Below are 25,298 nucleotides of genomic sequence, written 5' to 3' on the forward strand. Positions count from 1 at the left end.
ACACGGTACGCCTCAGGCGGGTGCAACGCCGCGCCGGCCTCTGCCGCCGCAGGCTCGCCCTGCATCCGTACCCCTCCCTCCCCACGTCCTGAGTGAGCCAGAGCCCCCGAAGCAGCTGCTCCTTTAACCCCGTTCTGTCTGGGCGGGGAACAGACGCCCTCAGGCGACCTACACGCAGAGGCAGGTCCAAATCCAAAGCTGAACCCCGGGAGCTGTACGAACAAAGAAGAGAAAGGGAAATCTCTCCCAGCAGCCTCAGAAGCAGCGGATTAAAACTCCACAAACAACTTGATGTGCCTGAATCTGTTGAACACCTGAATAGACAACGAATCATCCCAAATTCAGGAGGTGGACTTTGGGAGCAGGATATATTAATTTTTCCCCTTTTCCTTTTTTTGTGAGTGTATATGTATATGCTTCTGGGTGAGATTTTGTCTGTATAGCTTTGCTTTATAATAGCTTTATTTTACTTCACTATATTTTATCCTCTTTCTTTCTTTCTATTTTTTCTCCCTTTTACTCTGAGCCGTGTGGATGAAAGGCTTTTGGTGCTCCAGCCAGGCATCAGGGCCGTGCCTCTGAGGTGGGAGAGCCAACTTCAAGACACTGGTCCACAAGAGACCTCCCAGCTCCACGTAATACCAAACGGCGAAAATCTCTCAGGGATCTCCATCTCAACATCAAGACCCAGCTTCACTCAACGACCAGCAAGCTACAGTGCTGGACACCCTATGCTAAACAACTAGCAAGACAGGAACACAGCCCCATCCATTAGCAGAGAGGCTGCCTAAAATCATAATAAGGCCACAGACACCCCAAAACACACCACCAGACGTGGACGTGCCCACCAGAAAGACAAGATCCAGCCTCATCTACCAGAACTCAGGCACTAGTTCCCTCCACCAGGAAGCCTACACAACCCACTGAACCTAACTTAGCCACTGGGGACAGATACCAAAAACAACGGGAACTACGAACCTGCAGCCTGTTAAAAGGAGACCCCAAACACAGTAAGATAAGCAAAATGAGACGACAGAAAAACACACAGCAGATGAAGGAGCAGGGTCAAAACACACCAGACCTAACAAATGATGAGGAAATAGGTAGTCTACCTGAAAAAGAATTCAGAATAATGATAGTAAGGATGATCCAAAATCTTGGAAATAGACAAAATGCAAGAAACATTTAACAAGGACGTAGAACAACTAACGAGGAACCAAGCAACGATGAAAAACACAATAAATGAAATTAAAAATACTCTAGATGGGATCAATAGCAGAATAACTGAGGCAGAAGAACGGATAAGTGACCTGGAAGATAAAATGGTGGAAATAACTACTGCAGAGCAGGATAAAGAAAAAAGAATGAAAAGAACTGAGGACAGTCTCAGAGACCTCTGGGACAACATTAAACGCACCAACATTCGAATTATAGGGGTCCCAGAAGAAGAAGAGAAAAAGAAAGGGACTGAGAAAATATTTGAAGAGATTATAGTTGAAAACTTCCCTAATATGGGAAAGGAAATAGTTAATCAAGTCCTGGAAGCACAGAGAGTCCCATACAGGATAAATCCAAGGAGAAACACGCCGAGACACATAGTAATCAAAGTGGCAAAAATTAAATATAAAGAAAACATATTAAAAGCAGCAAGGGAAAAACAACAAATAACACACAAGGGAATCCCCATAAGGTTAACATCTGATCTTTCAGCAGAAACTCTGCAAGCCAGAAGGGAGTGGCAGGATATACTTAAAGTGATGAAGGAGAAAAACCTACAACCAAGATTACTCTACCCAGCAAGGATCTCATTCAGATTTCATGGAGAAATTAAAACCTTTACAGACAAGCAAAAGCTGAGAGTTCAGCACCACCAAACCAGCTTTACAACAAATGCTAAAGGAACTTCTCTAGGCAAGAAACACAAGAGAAGGAAGACACCTACAATAACCAACCCAAAACATTTAAGAAAATGGGAATAGGAACATACATATCGATAATTACCTTAAATGTAAATGGATTAAACGCTCCCACCAAAAGACAGAGACTGGCTGAATGGATACAAAAACAAGACCCATATATATGCTGTCTACAAGAGACCCACTTCAGACCTAGAGACACATACAGACTGAAAGTGAGGGGATGGAAAAAGATATTCCATGCAAATGGAAATCAAAAGAAAGCTGGAGTAGCAATTCTCATATCAGACAAAATAGACTTTAAAATAAAGACTATTACAAGAGACAAAGAAGGACACTATATAATGATCAAAGGATCGATCCAAGAGGAAGGTATAACAAGTGTAAATATTTATGCACCCAACACAGGAGCACCTCAATACATAAGGCAAATACTAACAGCCATAAAAGAGGAAATCGACAGCAACACACTCATAGTAGGGGACTTTAACACCCCACTTTCACCAATGGACAGATCATCCGAAATGAAAATAAATAAGGAAACACAAGCTTTAAATGATACATTAAACAAGATGGACTTAATTGATATTTATAGGACATTCCACCCAAAAACAACAGAATACACATTTTTCTCAAGTGCTCATGGAACATTCTCCAGGATAGATCATATCTTGGGTCACAAATCGAACCTTGGTAAATTTAAGAAAATTGAAATCGTATCAAGTATCTTTTCCAACCACAACACTATGAGACTAGATATCAATTACAGGAAAAGATCTGTAAAAAATACAAACACATGGAGGCTACACAATACACTACTTAATAACGAAGTGATCACTGAAGAAATCAAAGGGGAAATCAAAAAATACCTAGAAACAAATGACAATGGAGACACGACGACCCAAAACCTATGGGACGCAGCAAAAGCAGTGCTAAGAGGGAAGTTTATAGCAATACAAGCCTACCTCAAGAAACAGGAAACATCTCGAATAAACAACCTAACCTTGCACCTGAAGCAATTAGAGAAAGAAGAACAAAAAAAACCCAAAGATAGCAGAAGGAAAGAAATCATAAAGATCAGAGCAGAAATAAATGAAAAAGAAATGAAGGAAACAATAGCAAAAATCAATGAAACTAAAAGCTGGTTCTTCGAGAAGATAAACAAAATTGATAAACCATTAGCCAGACTCATCAAGAGAAAAAGGGAGAAGACTCAAATCAATAGAATTAGAATTAAAAAAGGAGAAGTAACCACTGACACTGCAGAAATACAAACGATCATGAGAGATTACTACAAGCAACTCTATGCCAATAAAATGGACAACCTGGAAGAAATGGACAGATTCTTAGAAATGCACAAACTGCCGAGACTGAACCAGGAAGAAATAGAAAATATGAACAGACCAATAACAAGCACTGAAATTGAAACTGTGATTAAAAATCTTCCAACAAACAAAAGCCCAGGAACAGATGGCTTCACAGGCGAATTCTATCAAACATTTAGAGAAGAGCTAACACCTATCCTTCTCAAACTCTTCCAAAATATTGCAGAGGGAGAAACACTCCCAAACTCATTCTACGAGGCCACCATCACACTGATACGAAAACCAGACAAAGATGTCACAAAGAAAGAAAACTACAGGCCAATATCACTGATGAACATAGATGCAAAAATCCTCAACAAAATACTAGCAAACAGAATCCAACAGCACATTAAAAGGATCATACACCATGATCAAGTGGGGTTTATCCCAGGAATGCAAGGATTCTTCAATATACGCAAATCAATCAACGTGGTACACCATATTAACAAACTGAAGGAGAAAAACCATATGATCATCTCAATAGATTCAGAGTAAGCTTTCGACAAAATTCAACACCCATTTATGATAAAAGCCCTGCAGAAAGTAGGCATAGAGGGAACTTTCCTCAACATAATAAAGGCCATATATGACAAACCCACAGCCAACACTGTCCTCAGTGGTGAAAAACTGAAACCATTTCCACTAAGATCAGGAAGAAGACAAGGTTGCCCACTCGACCACTATTATTCAACATAGTTTTGGAAGTGTTAGCCACAGCAATCAGAGAAGAAAAAGAAACAAAAGGGTGAGAGGGAGGGAGATGCAAGAGGGAAGAGATATGGGAACATATTGTATGTGTATAACTGATTCACTTTGTTATAAAGCAGAAGCTAACACACCATTGTAAGGCAATTATACTTCAATAAAGATGTTTTAAAAAAAAAAAAAAAACAAAAGGAATCCAAATCGGAAAAGAAGAAGTAAAGCTGTCACTGTTTGCAGATGACATGATACTATACATACAGAACCCTAAAGATGCTACCAGAAAACTACTAGAGCTAATCAATGAATTTGGTAAAGTAGCAGGATACAAAATTAATGCACAGAAATCTCTTGCATTCCTATACACTAATGACGAAAACTCTGAAAGTGAAATTAAGAAAACACTCCCGTTTACCATTGCAACAAAAAGAATAAAATATCTAGGAATAAACCTACCTAAGGAGACAAAAGACCTGTATGCAGAAAATTATAAGACACTGATGAAAGAAATTAAAGATGATACAAATAGATGGAGAGAAATACTGTGTTCTGGGAGTGGAAGAATCAACATTGTGAAAATGACTCTACTACCCAAAGCAATCTACAGATTCAATGCAATCCCTATCAAACTACCACTGGCATTTTTCACAGAACTAGAACAAAAAATTTCACAATTTCTATGGAAACACAAAAGACCCCGAATAGCCAAAGCAATCTTGAGAACAAAAAATGGAGCTGGAGGAATCAGGCTCCCTGACTTCAGACTATATTACAAAGCTACAGTAATCAAGACAGTTTGGTACTGGCACAAAAACAGAAATATAGATCAATGGAACAGGATAGAAAGCCCACAGATAAACCCACGCACATATGGTCACCTTATCTTTGATAAAGGAGGCAAGCATATACAGTGGAGAAAAGACAGCCTCTTCAATAAGTGGTGCTGGGAAAATTGGACAGATACATGTAAAAGTATGAAATTAGAACACTCCCTGACACCATACACAAAAATAAACTCAAAATGGATTAAAGACCTAAGTGTAAGGGCAGACACTATCAAACTCTTAGAGGAAAACATAGGCAGAACACTCTATGCCATAAATCACAGCAAGATTCTTTTTGATCCAGCTCCTAGAGAAATGGAAATAAAAACACAAACAAACAAATGGGACCTAATGAAACTTAAAAGCTTTTGCACAGCAAAGGAAACCATAAACAAGACCAAAAGACAACCCTCAGAATGGGAGAAAATATTTGCAAATGAAGCAACTGACAAAGGATTAATCTCCAAGATTTACAAGCAGCTCATGCAGCTCAATAACAAAAAAACAAACAACCCAATCCAAAAATGGGTAGAAGACCTAAATAGACATTTCTCCGAAGAAGATATACAGATTGCCAACAGACACATGAAAGAATGCTCAACATCATTAATCATTAGAGAAATGCAAATCAAAACTACAATGAGATATCATCTCACACCGGTCAGAATGGCCATCATCAAAAACTCTAGAAACAATAAATGCTGGAGAGGGTGTGGAGGAAAGGGAACACTCTTGCACTGTTGGTGGGAATGTAAATTGATACAGCCACTATGGAGAACAGTATGGAGGTTCCTTAAAACACTAAAAATAGAACTACCATATGACCCAGCAATCCCAATACTGGGCATATACCCTGAGAAAACCATAGTTCAAAAAGAGTCATGTACCAAAATGTTCATTGCAGCTCTATTTACAATAGCCAGGACATGGAAGCAACCTAAGTGTCCATGATTGGATGAATGGATAAAGAAGATGTGGCACATATATACAATGGAATATTACTCAGCCATAAAAAGAAATGAAATGGAGGTATTTGTAATGAGGTGGATGGAGTTAGAGTCTGTCATACAGAGTGAAGTAAGTCAGAAAGAGAAAAACAAATACAGTATGCTAACACATATATATGGAATCTAAGGAAAAAAAAAAAAGGTCATGAAGAACCTAGTGGCAAGATGGGAATAAAGACACAGACCTACTAGAGAATGGACTTGAGGATATGGGGAGGGGGAGGGGTGAGATGTGACAGGGTGAGAGAGTGGCATGGACATATATACACTACCAAATGTAAAATAGATAGCTAGTGGGAAGCAGCCGCATAGCACAGGGAGATCAGCTCGGTGCTTTGTGACCACCTAGAGGGGTGGGATGAGGAGGGTGGGAGGGAGGGAGATGCAAGAGGGAAGAGATATGGGAACATATGTATATGTATAACTGATTCACTTTGTTATAAAGCAGAAACTAACACACCATTGTAAAGCAATTATACTTCAATAAAGATGTTAAAAAAAAAGTATCATTACAAAATACTTAGAAATGTGTCATTAATTGGATTTTGTATATTTGATTTAAAAACTATTCTATAGTATCTTAATTTTCATAATTTGTACTAAATTTATCCTTTCAAACTTTTGCTTAAAATGGAAACTGTTCCTTATTAGTCAATCTTTTTGTCAATATTTCACTATTTACATTTCCAAATCCTGTAGCTGAACTTGAACACACCTCTATATTTTTTAATTCATCATTCTTTCTTCTTAATAAATCAATACATTTTGAGTGCAATTTGTATTATATTTACTAAAATGTTGCAGCTGTTGTAAATTAAATAATGTTCTTTCTGAAAAACACTCCAAAAAAAAAAAAAAAAAGAAGAGTGTTATAGGCACGGGGAGCAAAGAGCACAAAACTCTGGGGCTGGAAAGTGCATTGTGACATGCTGAAGGACAAGCCAGGAAACCACTGCGGCTGGAGCAGAGCGAGCTCGCCAAGTGTAGAGGAAGATAGTAAAAGCGGGGTGAGGAAATTATTTAGGTCCATGGAAAGTCAATAAAATGTTAAGTTAGAACTGACATGACATGACTTCCGTTTTAACCGGATGACTCTGGGCTTCTGTGTTGAGAACACAGTGTATGAGTCAAGGTCACAGGAGGGAGGCTGCTGCAATGATCCAGGCGAGAGATGACAGTGGCTTTGACCAGGGGGTGGTGAGATACGTAGTGACAAGTGTCATACTCTGATATATTCTGAACCTATGTTCTTTGCCTAAAGACGGGCTACCCCTTCTATCTTTGAGGTTTTGTTTCAGGTAAAGCAGGTTTCAGGCTAAAATTATTTTTGGTCATACTACACGGAGTAGATTTGGGGTCTTCAAGTACGCCCTAAAGATTAAAAACAAAAACCTATGTATCCCCTCCTGAAGTCTTGATTCCCCCCCCATGAAGTTTTAAGTTGACATCATAAATTTATATAAGATTACAAAGAATGTAATTTCTGCTAATGTAAACAGTAAAATTTTAAAACAGAACTTCTGTATCACCTAAATGGTTAGTTTTACCACAAGGGACCCAGACTCTTGGTCAGACAGTATTCTGGGTGTGTCTGTGTGTCTGTTTCTGGGTGAAATTAACATTTGAATGAGTAAAGCAGTTTGTCTTCCCCACTGCACACCCCTCCCCGGCTCCGCCCATAATCTGAGGGCCTCGTCCAGTCAATTGAAGACCTGAATAGTACAAAAAGCTAAGTAAGAAGGAAGTCCTTCCTGACTGTCTTGAGCTGGGATGTTGGTCTTTTCCTGTCATTGGATTAGAACTGAAACACTGGCTCTTTTTGAGTCTTGAGCCTGCCAGCTTTTGGACCAGAACTTAGACCACTGGCTTTCCTGGCTCTCCAGCATGCCAACTGCAGATCTTGGGACTTCTCAGCCTCCAAATCACATGAGCTAATTCCTTCTAATCTCTTAATCTCTCTCCCCCTACGCCCATAACCCCCTCTCCCATGTGTGGATGTGTTTATATGTATGTATGTATGTCATTAGTTCTGTTTCTCCAAAGAATCCTGACTAATATAAACACCATCATCCATTTTAAATATAACCAAGTTCAAGCTCCTCTTTATCAGCTGGAAAATATACGTAATTTTTTTCCTTTAACTCTTTTATTCAGTCTACTTGCCCACAGAACTTTATCCCGATGTAGCATACGTTTATGTTAGAAAGTCTTTTATTGCTCATGCTACCATACTTCTTTGCAAGAAAATATTTCAGATTGCTGCTCTGTTCAGTGCCCAGGTAGATTCTAGACCCCTGCACAATACAGTAAGACTCAGGAAAGATAAGGAGATGCCGTTCTTGGCTAAAATGGGGCAAGAGTAATTGTGAAAGGGGAAGTGAAAAATACAGTCCGGACATTGCGAACTGACGCCCTCAGAAACCTTCCACACCGTAGGTGTTCGGGTATACCCCAGGAATACCTGTTTAAAGCCCCCTGCAGTGGAGTACCCATTTGTCTGATAACTAAAAGTATTTTCTATGTACAATCCTAGGCTAGCTGCTTGGTTTCGCCTATGCTGCCATAAGAAATCAGGAGGGCAGCCCCGGGCAAATGTCTTCGTACGCAGCTCAGCTCACTCTAAAGGATGCTAACCCCAGCTTTCATCTGGCACTCTGCTAGGGCACCAAGCCTCTCTTTAACCAGCCACACAGAACAGCTGCACTCTAGGCCTTATGTGCCAGGGAGTAATGCCACCTCAAGTTCAAAGGCAATGAATATTCTCAAACCCTCAGCTGAGAAAAACAATACACAGGGAAGATTGCTGCGAAGACAAGTCTTCTAGTCTTCCTATCAGTGGGCCAAATCAGACCAGCAGAGAACAGGGTACCTCAACAGAACCTTGCAGTTGCTTTTACAAAATTTTGCTTTGAAGTGATGTTATTAACTCAAAAATGTTTTAGGAGGATCAGCCTTACAAAACTTGATTTTCAAAACAAAACACAGTGTACTCTTCATGGAGGCTCCTGGGAGAAATTCTTGTCTGATGTTGGTGCCAAAAGTAGTTATAATCATTCTGAGAAAATGGTTTCTCTTTACTCCTCCAAGTGTTTCCTCTTCCAGCTATCTCATAGAAAACCCAGAGGTGAAGTTTTGGCCCCTGCATCTTATGCTTAGGTCATTCTGACATGCAATTTAATTGTATTCTTGGTTCTACTTTGTTCCCACCATTTTCTTACTTTTGATTTTTACTATGTCAAATATTATGTATTCTCAGCAGCCAAAAGTCCTTCTGGCATGAGGGAATATACATATAAATACACACACATGGCAATTCTGTCCTATAATCTCATGCCCCTTCCACATCCTTCTACATCCATTTACAGAGCTACTTCCCTTTAAAATATTGCCTATTTTTTTTTTTTAATGCTTAGAGTCATGAATATGCTATATTCTGTCACATCAAGCCAAGGTACCAAGAGCATAAGGTACAATCATTTGGGCCTCCAAAAGTAGTACAAAACTAGACAGGATACAGGAGTATTTAATCAACAAAACAATAACAAAAAACCAAAATCTAATTCTAGGTTTGAATTAACCATTGTTTGAGTTCCTACTTTGTTTCAGTCGCTAAGCTATATGTAAGGAATTAAAAGGAAATTAAAAGAATGGTTCATGATTCGAAAAGACCACTACAGTCCGTGCGTGAGAGGAGTTACATATGTATATATGTACATACATACACCCACATACATGGTGCATCATTAACACTGACGTAAGTCTACTCAAATCTATATCAGGTTACAAAAACAGCAGCCAGTTAATGCCACTTCATGCTTAGTCACGGATAAAGGTTTCATATTGACTGCCATTGTTTAAGGGACTCCTTATCCATCGCTCTGGCTGCAACAACAACAGTTGTAAAGGTCTGTAATTTTGTGACTTATGATGACAGTAACAGGTTAATTCAAGAAAGAATGAATCCACCCAATTCAATGAGGACTGTGTGTGGTTTATTGTGTGAATAGTTAACCGGAGAATGTCTGTCAAACTATATCCCTTGATCAATGTGGCCAAGAGAACAGTCTCCATTCCTGACCAGTTCTGACCACTACTCATCTTATATTATGGAAATATACGCAGTCCGTGATGACTAGAGCAGTTTCGGCCATGGTTTTCATCCTCAATTTTGCAGAGAAAATTTAAATTCTTAGAAGAAGCCTAAAATCCTTCCAAAAGGCAAGGTCTGACAAAAGTTTGGGATCTGTAAAAACTTTCATGATTGTATTTTCAGTTTCATGACATAACACCACATGATTTACAGAAATATACTTACTATTTGGAATGGAGAGCTCTGCATCAAAGATAACTTCCAAAGATAAGGGAACTAGCCTTGACTCAACTCTGAAACATTTTATAACCTTTTGCTAATGGAGAAGAGTAACCTAGGTTTTAGAAAGAATTCTCCTTAGCTAAAAGCACTTGAGTCCATTCTCTACGTCTGCGTCTTTATTCCTGTCCTGCCCCTAGGTTCTTCAGAACCTCTTTTTTTTTAGATTCCATATATATGAGGAGATATGGGGATATACATAATATGTATAGCTGATTCACTTTCTTATAAAGCAGAAACTAACACACCATTGTAAAGCAATTATACTCCAATAAAGATGTTAAAAAATAAATAAATAAATAAAAATAAAAGCACTTGAATTAAATGTTACACAATTTATAATTTGCAGCCACATTTCATTCATTTTTTCCCCACACTCCCACGATTCATGATCTGTGGGTCCTTTTCTGTGCCCCCAGTTTGTTCCTCTCCCATGTCAATCCAAATGGGCTGCCAATTTCTTATTATCAGGGCCCTGATTACTATTTGCTGAAAATTCTCAGGCTGTGAAATTGCTTAAGGTTAAAATTTTAGTGTAGTCTCTTTATCAATTTTATTGCTCAGGGAAGTAGACACCATTTATATACTTCCAATTAACCCTACTTAATGCAGCCTCTCAGAGGAAGGCAATTCTGGGAAATGACTACTGAATCATTTCACACATTCCAGTGTGGTTTGCAAGTATACAGATGCACAAAAGTTAACCCTGCAAGAGGTCATGGTGGCCCATTCAGCTATCAGCTGCACTGACTGCTCTTGCTTAAGTAGCTTCCCCAGCTAGCCTTTCCTCATCTCCCTTTAAAATATTCTATGTTTGCATCATTCAGCTCCAGTGTGGAGACAGACCCAGCATCTTACCACCTCTTACCACCTCAAATGCCGCCACCCTGGTCCATCAGCATCTCTCTTCTGGACTTCTCCACCAGTCTCCTAACTGATCTATTTCTACCCTGACTCCCTACCATCTCTTCTCCATGCAGCAGCAAGCAAGATCCTTTTGACACTCATGGCTATAAGGTTTGCCCATCCTTTAGTAAGGATATGTAGTAATAGTACATAGTTTGATAGATATTACAGTAAAACCCACAGTTCACGTATATTATAATTTGTTAGATACATGGCTAAGTTAGCTATGTAGTAAACCGCTTTTAGCTTCATTATAATATTGCTTTGATTCTTCTCAATTATTTCGTTTTCAAAATCTCCAATCATACCCAAACCAAGACCACCTAACCAGACTCTAACTAGGCTATGCCTAGGCAGGAACTACCCTTGGTTCTGTCTGTTGGGAACCAGGTAAATTACTCAGATGCCACAATTACAGCTGCAATGTAAACTGTATATCTGCCTGTTTTAACCTTACCAAGTAGGCAAGTTTTTTAAGTATACCCCAGAGCCAGATAATCAAGTACTTTTTACCTTTTTAACATATTTTGAAAGGTCTCTATAGCATATATTTAAGTAACTATTTAAATATCCAATCATGCCCATTAATTAAATTGTGTTTTCCCAGATTCTTATACAATAATGACTAAGGCAAATTGACAAGTAATTATGTGTAATATCTCTGCCTTCAAGAAAACTATTCCTTAGTCATGCCCCACCCCCAGATAAATATCTAAATTTTTTCTGTCTCAGCAATTGGATATTCTAATCTCTACTTTAAAAAATAAAATTGACTTAACTGAGTTTAGAAGACTAAGTTTTCTCCAACACCTACAGAACATAGCAAAACCTGCTTAGCATGTCATATTAAGCCTTTTGACATCTGGCACCTACCTACTGGCTAAGCCTCATCTCCTACCTTAGCCCCATAGACTAAATTACTTGTAGATCAAGTATGCCACAGTGTCTTTGCACTTGCTAGTTTCTCTGCCTAGAGCAGCCTCCTCTGCTTTGTCCACCTGGAAAGCAACTCATCTAAATGGTTCAGATGCTACCTCCTCAGGTAAGCCTTCTCTGATTGCCCTAGGACAGCCCTAGGCCCTCCCCCTCCATGCTCCAATTCCACCTTGCATAGGTTTTCAAGCAAGCACATTGTCATATTATTATAACTATTTGTTTGCAGGTCAGTCTCTCAGTGAACAGCAAACCCCTTAATGAAAGCAACCATGTCTTATTAGTATTCATATTCGTAATGCTTGGCCTATGTTAACTGCTCATTAAATGTCTCCTGAGTTAATTAATAGACAAATGAGTTAATGTAAGAATGTTAACAGAACACTGTGCAAAAGGATCAGAGCAACTGGTCCTCTGAATTTGGGAGTGTGAAAAACAAATTCAATTGCAAATTTAAAACAAATACATTTTTATGGTTAAATCAACAATTCAGAATATGGGGGTTTAAAGGAAGGACCAAAAAAAAAAAAAATCAATCACATCTATACAGATTTTTAAATATTTTTCCCCAGGTAATTTATTCATTCTATGGTGCTGAACGAACACTCCCATTTCCTTCTCATCCCTCAATACTTCTGGAAATATGTGAAGACTAGTAAGGACTTATCATAATATCAAATCAAATAATTTATTCAAAAAAAAGATACTATCAAGATATATGTGAAGAACTTTAAAACACTACTGAGATTCACAAAACAAGATTGGAATAAATGGGAACATATACTCTGGGGACAGGTTGGTTCAATTTCGTAAAATATTCTCCCCAGATTAATCCATACACTTAATTTAACCCTCCCCCAAAACATGATTTTTTTAAGAACCAGACAATTTTCAAAGTTCATATAGAAAAAAATAAGAATGTCAGAAGATACAGGAAAATCCTGGAATGAAAAAAGAGTAGTAAGTGAAGACTTGCCATCCATCCCAGATATTAAAACATAAAAAAACGAAAGAAATTAACATGGTGCAGAGTTAGCCAACAAACTGACAGTCAACAAAACAGAGTAAACTCTCCAAAAATAGCTCTACCTGCAGAGGGGATTTAATAGATGATGCTACCCTTTCATGCCACCTTCACCCTGGTCCAAGTAAATATTATCTTTTTCAAGAATCATCACACTGAAGGCAAGGGAAAGATACATTGTTCAAGAAATGCTTGGAGCAGCTCATGCAGCTCAATATCAAAAAAATAAACAACTCAATCCAAAAATGGGCAGAACACCTAAATAGACATTTCTCCAAAGAAGATATACAGACTGCCAACAAACACATGAAAGAATGTTCAACATCATTAATCATTAGCAAAATGCAAATCAAAACTACAATGAGATATCATCTCACACTGGTCAGAATGGCTATCATCAAAAAATCTACAAACAATAAATGCTGGAGAGAGTGTAGAGAAAAGGGAACCCTCTTGCACTGTTGGTGGGAATGTAAACTGATACAGCCACTATGGAGAACAGTATGGAGGTTCCTTAAAAAACTAAAAATAGAACTATCATATGACCCAGCAATCCCACTACTGGGCATATACCCTGAGAAAACTGTAATTCAAAAAGAGTCATGTACCAAAATGTTCATTGCAGCTCTATTTACAATAGCCAGGACATAGAAGCAACCTAAGTGTCCATCGACAGATGAATGGATAAAGAAGATGTGGCACATATATACAATGGAATATTACTCAGCCATAAAAAGGAACGAAACTGAGTTATTTGTAGTGAGGTGGATGGACCTAGAGACTGTCATACAGAATGAAGTAAGTCAGAAAGAGAAAAAGAAATATTGTACGCCAACACATATATATGGAATCTAAAAAAAAAAAAAAGAAAAAAAGAAAATGGTCAGAAGAACCTAGGGGCAAGACGGGAATAAAGATGCAGACCTACTAGAGAATGGACTTGAGGATATGGGGAGGGGGAAGTGTAAGCTGGGACAAAGTCAGAGAGTGGCATGGACATATATACACTACCAAATATAAAATAGATAGCTAGTGGGAAGCAGCCACATACCACAGGGAGATCAGCTCGGTTCTTTGTGACCACCTAGAGGGGTGGGATAGGGAGGGTGGGAGGGAGGGAGATGCAAGAGGGAAGAGATATGGGGATATATGTATATGTATAACTGATTTACTTTGTTATAAAGCAGAAACTGACACCACTGTAAAGCAATTATACTCTAATAAAGACGTTAAAAAATTAAAAAAATAAAAAAAAAGAAATGTTTGGAGAGAACAATTGGGTAGTTATGGGGAAAAATAAAATCGGATTTCTATTTCATTACTAGAGCAAAATAAGTGTGAACCAAAGACATATACAAAACTGAAAGCATAAAATTCCAACAATAAACTATTGAAGAATAAGTTTTATGACCCCAGAGTTGGGTAGGCTTTTTTGATTATCCTGCAAAATCCAGAAAGTACCAAGGAAACATATGACAACTTTACATAAAAACAAAACTCTTAGGCCCAAAATATTATAGACAATATCAAAAGATAAATGACAGAATAGCAGAAACTCTTTGGGAAAAAATCTTATAGGAAACGTTAATTTCTTTAATATATAAAGAGCTCCTAAAAATCAAAGCCAAAACTCAAATTTTAAAAGTGAGCTTGCAAAGGGCATGAATAGACTATTCACAGAAGAGGAAGATACAAAGTAAGCACATGAAAAGATGCTCAGATCAAACTATGAGATGCTACTTTCTCCCTAGCAGATTAGCAATGATTTAAGTCAATAGCAATTTGCTAAGAGGTATCAAAGTTTTAAATTCATATTCCCTGTGTCCCAGCACTCCACTTTTACAAATCTTCCCTATCAACTTACCGGCACATAACCACTCCTGCCTAACCAACCTGCCTCCATCTCCACCAACCCCATTTCCTTGGTAGTTCTCTCCAGGAAACTGCAAGCTACAGTGCAGCAGTAGCTTGCCCAAACCCTACACCACCTGAACAGCAACCATTCCTAAACCCTCTAGAATATCCACAGAGTCAAAGGAATGTAACCCTATTTGCTGCCATCTTGCGCTTTTCTCTTTGACCTCACCTTTTTCTTTTCCTGCCAGAAAGTCACCTCCTGTGTCTAGTAGATCCTCCTCCCATTGACCTCTGTGGCCACATGGTCTTTCAATTCCCCAGGTCATACATCTCTCTGACTTATGATCCAAGACTTATGATCCAAGTGAATTTTTAATCACAATAAGCATCTCAGAGACTGAGAACAAAACCTGTGAGATCCCTCCAAAAATCTTCAGTGTCAAATCATTAATCACAAACATGAAGAAGAAAGCACTATCATAATTATTAAGGAAAAGTTCTGCTAAGCAGGTAAATACATACATACATATGAGAATTTCTCCAAACTCCTAACAGCAGAGAGACAATGATAATAATGAGTTAAAATTGTTCGGCAGTATAACCATCTTGTAGCCACTGTGCTAAGTACTTGCCAAGTACCATCTCATTTAACTCAGCCACTCTATAAGATAGAGAATATTAGTTACTCCCAGTTTTATAATTGATGACAATGATATACAAAGAGACTAAGTAACCTGCTCAAGGTCCAAAGGCGAGTAACTGGCAGAGCCAGGATGGGAAGCAGACTATCTGCCCCAGAGCCCAGGCTTTCCACCACCAGGAGATATTTTTCTTTAAATCCTAATTCTTTTAGAAGCAAGGTAGAAAGTATTAACTGAAAGCTTGCTTGGAGTAGAATGGAACACTGATACTGAATTCAAGATCACACAGAATATAGAGTGGGAATTTTTAGAAATCCATAAATACTGCTTTTTGTTTCAAGTCATTATTTCCATTAACCAGTTCACAGAGATGTTCTACATTAGGCAGAACCTGTTTTTGGAAGCGTTGCTCATTGACATACATATGTCTCTCTGGATTTATCCTCCCTCCCCAACTGAGATTCCTTGCTAAATTTCCTGTGTGTCCACTTCGGTTCAATCCCATCTTCCTCTCCTCGTGAGCTGTGCTCCCTGGTGATGCCCACCATTTCTCTGTCCCCTCCAGGGCCCTAAGCTCCACACTCTGTCTTCCAGAGCGCCCTAACCTGCTCCCCTCAGACTCAGGTGAGAGACAGATCTGTTCCTATCCCATATCCTGCTCTTGTAAATTCTGACAATTTTATCCTTGAGGAACATACCGTGGGCTTTGATGTCCACAGTACTTTTCCTATAAGTCAATTCAAGAACTGAATACCTGATTACAACTTTTGTTCATAACACTCTAATGGTTTCAACAGTTGCACTTATCTAGGGGAAAAAACCCTCAAGATTTTGATTTATTTATGATAGACTAGTCAGAAAGTAAATATAAAAACAGTAGGCGGAAAACAATGAATGAAAAAATGATTCGAAAATACGTAAGTTAAATAAATCGAAAGAAAGCCCAAATGTGAAGATAATAGCAAAATCATTCATTTTTTTCTCCACAGTGCTTATCATCATGACATGTTTGCATATGCCAGAATGTCTGTTTCCTCTTCGCTTCCTACCAGAATGTTTGCTCCATGAAGACAAGACATTGACCGTTTTGTTCACTGTTTCTCCAGTGTCTAGAACTGAGCCAGAAGCATAGTAAATGCTCAATAGTACTTGTTAAGTGAGTAAGTTAGTGAATGAAGCTTCTGCCTCATCATCTCTCGCTCCATAAACAAGATTTGCTTTCATACTCTGGCCAAGATTTCTAGAGATTTTCCTAACTCCTCAATCTCTTTTTAGGTTACTTTCAAGATGGAGAGTCATCTGATCAGATCCAATTCTGAGACACACAAAACTTAACGACTCACCACTCCCTACATATATGTTCCCTGATTCTTAAAAGAAAAGAAAAAAAAAAAAAGGAGGGAAGAGGCACAGCAGAAAATTTTCTAAACCACTTCTTCACCTACATGAAACTAGTTCATGCACGCCTATACCCACTGGTTCATAAGATGATTGTATTCCTTGTAAATAGCACAAAGCTAATTGAAAAAGGAAAAAAAAAAATGTAAGTTACTAGCAATAAAAGCACCAAAGGGCCCGGAGGGTTCTTTACACTCTGGACAGTGTGTTAAGAGGCACTTCAGTGACCTCCATCCTCAACTCTCTCTAGGTCTAAAATTGATTGATTTAGGTTAAATTTCCCAGCTTCATTTCCTCGTGATGACTTTGAATGTCAAACTATACCCTCAAGGGCAAAAGGGATGGCTGAGAAACAAATGTCTTACGCTAAGCAACTGCTCTCTTTCCCTGCTGAATACAGCCTTTTGATTTAATTAAACCCAAGGAGAGATTCCAAACAATTTCCAACTGGCTTTTTCTAGACCCTATTAATTACCTCCCAACTTACAGAAAAAAATCAACTACCATTCAGATCTTCTGATACCATTCCCATCTCCCCCACCCAAAGGTTCCTTGTCTTCCTCTGCATTTTCCACTCTCCTCCCCCAACCCCTACCCCACTCCCTCTACTTCCCAACCAAAGCCACCTAATTGTTGACCCATCATCCGATGTCTAGGTTCTTGCTCAAGCCAGCCCCTCTGCCTGGAATGACCTTTCTACTCCCACCTCATCTGCAAGCCTACAGCCTACTAGAATCTCTGTAACTGTCCGCCTTATATAACAAGGTCATTTGCACGCAGAACAAGTTCTCACTAGTTTGCGGCCTTTTGGAAGACGGGAATTACACTGCTGCTTTTTTTTGTATTTAAATCTTTCATTCCTGGGGACCTAACAATGCTTTGCTTATAGAAGACACTTAATTCTTGTCGTTTACTTTATTGAAACTCATTTGGAGGCAGAGACATTTTCTGAGGTTTTGCATAGAATTTCTAATGGATTACATCAGGATGGCTGCCAGTCTCTCTATCCTTCTCCGTACAATTCATATAGTCACATTGTTTTGAAAAATTAAGTTTTCCACACAGAGCAGTAGTTGTCAATACCAGCACCCTAGGTTTTCTATGGTGATTCGCCATCCATTTGTTCAAGAACTATTGGATATCTGTTAATCAGCAGTCACTCAGCTGGGCCTTGGGATATAGAGATGAAAACATGGTCCCTGCCCTCAAGGAACAAGATGTCTATTTGGGAGAGAGAACCAAGTAGACAAGTAATTATACTTATAGTTTATAAAGTCCTATGAGACCTTTATAAAGTCCTATGAGGTCTGTAAGAGGACAGACAGGGTCTACCTAGCTCAGCTTTGGGCACAGGGGTCAATAAAGGTTGTAAGTGTCAAAAAGCTTCTGTGGGAGATGATATCTGAACTTGAAAGTTAGTCTCAAGAGAGGAGAGACATTGCAGGCAGAGGAAACGGTATGTCCAAAGGCACTGAGGCAAGAGACAGCTCCTTATTTCTGAGCACTGCAAATGTTTTGTTACTTCTGGAACATTCTAGGGGAGCAGCAGAACAAGAAGCAGAGCATAGAAGCAATGGCTGTATATTATGATGGGCCTGGTATACAAGGCCAAGGAGTTTGGTCTTTAACCTGCAATTAGTTCCATGGATGCTGTGCTATCCAGGCTATAAATTTAGGATTCCAGGATCAGGCTAGTTTTGTCACAGAATGGAACAGTCATCTTGTGAATCACAACAACAGTCCAAACAAATTCAGCTAATTAATCTCTTTTGTTCAGTCAGGTAACAAAATCACAAGCTAAAAATACCGGTTTGGATAACAGGAAGATATACGTTGCAATGACAGCAAAGGTGCCTTGTTATGAAAAGAACTTCTCAGTGGAATAATCACAGGAAAGAACTGCCCGAGCAAACTGTTTCTCAACTGGATTCTGAGAAACCGTGAGAAACAGAAAGCAGATTACTGGCTGAAAAATCAAGAGAAGATAAACTCCATGAAGCATCACTAGACTGAACTCCCTCAGGGCAATGGCCACATCCAGCTGTTTCACCACCAGATCCCTACTGCCTGGCATTAGGGTGGACACAATAGGTGCTCAATGAGTATTAGGTGAATGAATGGACAAAGGAACTGATCCAAAAACATCACCCCTCTATAAAACAGAAATAAATGGTTGAAGCACAGGGAGGGAAATTAAGCATAATGTTTTTAAAATTCTTGAAGTGTTCATAAGAAAAGCAGTTTCAATATAAAAAAAATGCATTTCCACACAAGCATGAACACATGACCATAAACAGTTGCTTGATGTGACTCACTCTGACTGGTACAGCCACGTAATCTGCATGAAATAAACCCAGAAATAATGGACACCAGTGAGTTAGAGGCCACAAAGCAGTTTTGTGAGCAAAGAATAACACAGTTAAGTGTCAGCTGTGTATCGTGGAAGGGGTCCCACACCAGGAGTGGAGCTGGAGTCTAAGTAAATCCATGCACATTGCACTCAACTGTCTTGCCCAGGTGCTAACCAGCTCACTTTCTTGAGGAAGTGACTTAACTTCCCTGGACCTTAGCTTTCTTATCTATGAAACGAGAGGGTAGGTAAGATGCTCCTCAAGGTCCCTTTTGATAAGAAGAGGTATTTCAAGATGTCCCAGGGGCAGCAGGTCGTCATCATACACACATGAGCCCTGTTCATGAAGGATCACCATTATCACATGTTTCTCAGTAACTCTGCTGCTCATGTCACTGTCGTAGTGCTGGGGGCTTTGTAAATCAAGGGAAGGTATAGCCCATCCCCTCTAGGAATGTCTCATCTAGATCAATTGCCTTAGAAATTACCCATCTAGTAAAAAGACAGAGCTGGAACAACAGTTCATGATTTTTAATGGTTGGGGGAGCCCTCAGATTATCTGCCCCACCAAGCCCAACGTAGCAGATATGACTTTGAATCTGACAGCCAGTTAGCAGCTGGGGCCACACTGGCACCCGGGGTCCTGAAGACATCCTGCTGTGACTGGCCGTGGTCTCCAGACACTCATTCCCTCTGACACTCACAGGAGGTCTCCAGTGGGAGACCAACAGGAAAAATGTAAGTGAATTCCTGCTGTATTACAATATGTCTGCTTCCTATAAGAATGGCTGCAAGCCAAAAGGTCACTCAGCAGATGCCTAATTAAGGGTCAAAGATTTCTATTACAGAACAGGCCCAGAAAATCTGTCATTATGTGTTTTTAACAATTTCTTGGCTCTTCAGACTTAAGGGCCAACAGCCTGACTGGAGAATTAAATGCTAAGTATAGGGAGGAATTTTCCCCTTTCGTCTTACGTTATTTTGGGGCTGTGATTTGATTCTCCTCCAAAATTCTGCCAACTCCCTTTACCACCCAAGAGACATAACTTGCACATAAACATTTATGACAGTCTGGGTAGATTATTATGCTCCTAAGGACATGATTTTTTTCTGCAAAGCTGCTCTAGTGACTACAGTCCTAAATGAATTCTGTAGGGAGACGCATTTCAAAAATGCAGTCTTCAACAGCTCATGAAGAATTTCTCCTCTTTTATACAATCTGTCTGAGTTGCCAATTGAATAGCAAGCTCCTTTCAAAGTAGATCACCATAGCTGGTGTTGGAAGTGGTTTTGAATCTCAGTTAAAGAATGGTTCTCCCTCTAAGCAGCTTTATGGGGGAGTTGTATGTTCCTTTTACTCTGTGAAAAAAAAGGCTCATGGAGAGGTGGTAAAGGGAATATAGAGCCTTAATTATATTGTAAAAAGCCACAGGAAAACTCAGCCAACATCCTTAATGATATGGTTCATTCAATTGCCAAAGAAAGGCTGTATCACATAATCAAGTGGTTTCATTTTGTATCATCCATAAAGTCCCCCTCTTTACAGGAAGACCTTTTAAATAGTAAACATTTCAAGATTTGAGGGCAGTCCAACCTAGACAAATCTAGAATGTCATTAATTAAAATGCAAAACTGATTCTATTTCTGGTCCTGGTAATCAACTATGGAAAATAGTTTCAATGAGAAGAATGCCTGCAGACACATGAGGTTATATTTATATTAACAGGGACAATTTCTTCTCTCAGTTACATGATTACAGGTTGAGCACTAGAGTTTTGGTTACTAAAAGAGAAGGTGTTGGGACTCCCCTGGTGGCGCAGCGGTTAAGAATCCGCCTGCCAATGCAGGGGACATGGGTTCAATCCCTGGTCCAGGAAGATCCCACATGCCTCGGAGCAACTAAGCCCATGTGCCACAACTACTGAGCCCGTGTGCCACAACTACTGAAGTCCGTGTGCCTAGAGCCCGTGCTCTGCAACAAAAGAAGCCACCACAATGAGAAGCCCGCGCACCACAATGAAGAGCGGCCCCCGCTCGCCGCAAGTAGAGAAAGCCCACGCACAGCAACGAAGACCCAATGCAGCCAAAAATAAAATAAATAAATTTATAAAAATAAAAAAAAAGAGAAGGTATTAACCAACTCTTGATTAATCCAACGATCTTCACTGAGTTTATATGTGTACACGAATGCCTATTCATGCATAGAAATATAAGTAAAGCAGAACTGGGAAAAAGTAGAAAGGAAGATAATGGAGAATTCTGAATACTGATTCAGAATATAAACTACAGGTTTTAAATTACTGAATAGAATACCATCAAAAGAAACAGTAATTAAGAAATTAAGAAATGTGAAAAGGGACTTCCCTGGTGGCGCAGTGGTTAAGAATCCGCCTGCCAATGCAGGGGACATGGGTTCAATCCCTGGTCCAGGAAGATCCCACATGCCGCGGAGCAACTTAGCCCATGCACCACAACTACTGAGACCACATGCCACAACTACTGAAGCCCGCGCGCCTAGAGCCCGTGCTCCGCAACAACAGAAGCCACCGCAATGAGAAGCCCACGCACAGCAACGAAGAGTAGCCCCCAGTCACTGCAACTAGAGAAAGCCCGTGCACAGCAATGAAGACCCAACGCAGCCAAAAATTTTTTAAAAAGAAATGTGAAAAATGAGTAACTGCATCTACACCTATCTAGCTATTTCTAGACCCATTTCAAATAAGTACAACTTGCTAGGGTTGCAAACAAAATTGGTTACAAGGCACAGCAGCTAAATAAACACACACACACAAAACGCAAAAAATGTTGCAGTGACTTCATCACACCAAGAGGCTAAGAGTTACTGGCTCCACTCAGCACAGCTTTTACGGGTATTTTCTGCAGTGATTGTGTATGCTGCCTTCAGAGACTCTACAAAGGAATTAACCTGACACCATGCTGTGAGACAAGCAAATGCTAAAGAATGCACTCTCCCAATTCAAAGAAATTCCCAAAGGCGGTTATCTGGAGGGGGTGGGGGTGGAGGGGAAATCGGGGAAATCCCTACCAAGGGGGTGGGGGGAAAAAAAAAAAAAAAAGCTAGCTAGAGAATGCAAAGTAGTATCTCAAATTTTTCTCCTCTTCTCTAAATGAACATGCTACAACTATTTAAAATATGTACACTTAACAGTGACAAGTAAACAGTGCATTTGTGTACATGCTTGCATATATACAATTCTGATTGCATGGGTGAATATTCTGTTCAGTAAAATAAAGGAAGCCCACTGAATTTCCTCTCTCAAAGCTAAAGTTGCTACTAATTAAAACAAAGTATTTTCTAAAGGCATCTGAAATGGCCTGCAGCGTGAAATGCGGAGTCTATTTCCATGACACCCAAGCTGACTCTAACTCTTTCCGTCTTGATGAATACGTCAAGTTGAGTTGCCAAGCACCTGATAAAAATCCTTGCGATTGGAGGAAAAAAATTAAGCAAAGAAAACACCAGCAGAAATGAAAGTAAACAACTAAACATTAGAATCAAAGGAAGCAGAGAAGTCAGCCAGTCAAATGACAACACTGCTCCCAGCCATAACTGAGTGTAGGGAAGTGTGGATATTAGAACAGCTAATCCAAACAATGATGAAAGTACTTCAGACATTATTTAATGATTCAGAGGTTACAGTATGCAAGGATCCTAATTTTTGGTTGTTGCTGTTACTGTTAACCTATTTGCTGGTTTCACTCTGAAGCTGGGTGATAATGTAAACATCTACAATTCTTGTTCTTTGTTTTAATGTACGCTTTCATGTATTTAAAGAACCCTCCACCCAAAACAACCAAATTATCTACTTTGGACCCAGGGAACGGGATAAAAGCATATGCCTGATGTCATCACCACTATTTTGAGAAAAATCCACACAGACAGTGGAAACAAAAGTGGTGAGAAAGAGCAAGACAGTTAAGGAACTTTACATTCCAAACTCCCAATCAACAGGGAGAGAGACCAGAAATTTCACTCCACATTTTACCCTCCCTGGAGTTAAATGGACCACAACTGGAAAATCCACACAAAATCAAATAAAATAACCCATCTCCAGTCCAAGACCGGAAAATAACCAAGCAGAATTAGAACTGTGAAGCTTATTCTTTAGAATGCTACGTTGACCAAAATAATCCAACACACCTGCTACCAAAAAAAAAAAAAAAAAGGAAAAGGAAAAGAAAGACATCTCCCTGTGAGAAGAGACTCCCCTTCAACCCCAGGTTCCACAAAGTGATAACTATACTAAAATGTTCTCTATTTGTTTCCTTTGGGCTTCAAGGGGCAGCCAGTAATTGAAGTTGTGGTGTTCTCTGCAGCACGCCTCGGGAGACCAGGTGAAAAATTAGAACACTAGTCTAAGAGTAAATGCCCTGGAACAAACAGTCTGCCTGATGTCACCGCAACGTGCATGTTCTTCCTCTGAAACCTGCTTATTTTCTCTTAGGAAAGTCTAACCATTCCAACAGTCTCAAAGCCTTTTATCTCCCAGAAGGAGGATTGAAACTATCTTGTCAACTCAGAAACGTGCCTCTCTTCGCTGCCCTACCACCCTCTGAAGAGGATGGAAGACACAGTTTGCAGAACAGGCACCCTGAGATTCCAAAGAGAAAGAAGCAATGAGGTCATGCAGTCTACCCCGCCCGCCAGCGCAGGGTTCCTCCCGCAGCCACGAATGCTACTGCCCAAGTTGTAAAGCCCACAAGAAAGATACAGGGCCATTCTGGACCCACAGGCAGGCGCTTTAAGGCGCCACTGCCCACAGCCGACTCCGACATAACTCACACGCGTGCTGTCTTCACCGGGAAAGATGAAATAGTTTGCTAGGTGGGCCGATCAGCCCGGCCCTTCCGGATTCTGAGAAGTGCACCTCAGCACGCCGAGGATTCATCTTGCCCAAATTTGTCAGTCACCCTCCACAGATCACCTGCACACTGCTGCAGTTTACCATCGTGCACACATTTCCCTGCCTGCCGCTTCAAGGACAAAGAGAGAGCGCTTATGTTTCCAGCACAGGCGAGGAGCTCAGGTTTATGGAAACAATAAAATAAAATAAAAAGACAAATAATCCAGACACATGGCCCCCGGCATTTTCGTTAGCTGGATCACCCCAGACGTGGATCCAGGAAAACAGGAGAAACGCAGAGAGAAGGTCACTAAGCTTAGCTGGGAAGAGAGCTAGCGTTCACTTCACTGCAGCAGGGCTGCTCATTGAATGCAAGCACTTACCATAAAAATAGAAAGAGTCAACAGAAGGAGAAGGGATCCTTCCTCAGTGTCGTAGGCAGAAAGAAATCCACCGCGGAGCTCCAGACACGGGATGAAGCCAACAAAGTGATGAAAGACGGTAAAACCAACATACACAAGTCCTTCTCAGCCTCCCCTCGGGCCCGCATGCAGTTGTTTGTGCTGTGAAAACCCTGAGAAGTCGGGAACAGGACTCTCCCGAGAGCAAGCCTGAACGCAGGCAGCCTGGTGGATTTCACAGCATCACGCCCAGGGCTCTCCTCCCCCGGGGGGGCAGGGGCAGCGTCGTTGGGGGAGGCTGGGCACCAGGCAGGGGTCGGGAAGGTGAGAAGAGGGGTGGAAAGGAGCCTCTTTGGAGTGTGAGGAACTGCCAGCGAGAATATCAGTATTCCCTATCAGTTATTGCCAGCGACCAATCAGCCCAGCCAGGGGGCCGTGTCAGTGTGACAAGAGAGCAGCAGATGACAGCCGGTTCTCAGAGAGGCAGGGCAGCCCCCTGCCTCCACCGGAGTTTGGCAGGATTGGCATCTTACCCTCCTCTGCCCAGTTGCTGATAATATTTGCTTTGTTATTAAAAATAAGACCCAAAGCCCCATAGTTATACCAACCACTCAGGAAGTTTCCTAAGCATCCCACCGCATCTCTGCAAGAAGCCAGACTCGAAACCCATCCTAAATGATATCTAATGGCATTTCACAGACCAGACAGCCCTGATGATGTGTGCAGAGAGGTCACCACGAG

At 40.2% G+C, this 25,298-nt stretch overlaps 1 protein-coding gene across 7 annotated transcripts in view; it reads right to left on the reverse strand.

Annotated features, from left to right (window-relative positions):
- ANO4 (anoctamin 4) overlaps positions 1-25,298 on the reverse strand; it is a 458,290-nt gene that overhangs the window by 343,009 nt on the left and 89,983 nt on the right. Inside the window, exon 1 of one of the 7 annotated variants that reach the window (XM_082419368.1) lies at positions 24,540-24,726. The exons of the other annotated variants lie outside the window; for them this stretch is intronic. The gene's annotated coding sequence lies outside the window, so the exon portion shown is untranslated. Of the gene's footprint in view, positions 1-24,539; positions 24,727-25,298 lie in introns of those variants that run through there. 7 annotated transcript variants of the gene reach the window in all.

This window comes from Balaenoptera physalus, assembly GCF_965194825.1.
Source record: "Balaenoptera physalus genome assembly, chromosome: 13".
NCBI classification, from domain to species: domain Eukaryota; kingdom Metazoa; phylum Chordata; class Mammalia; order Artiodactyla; family Balaenopteridae; genus Balaenoptera; species Balaenoptera physalus.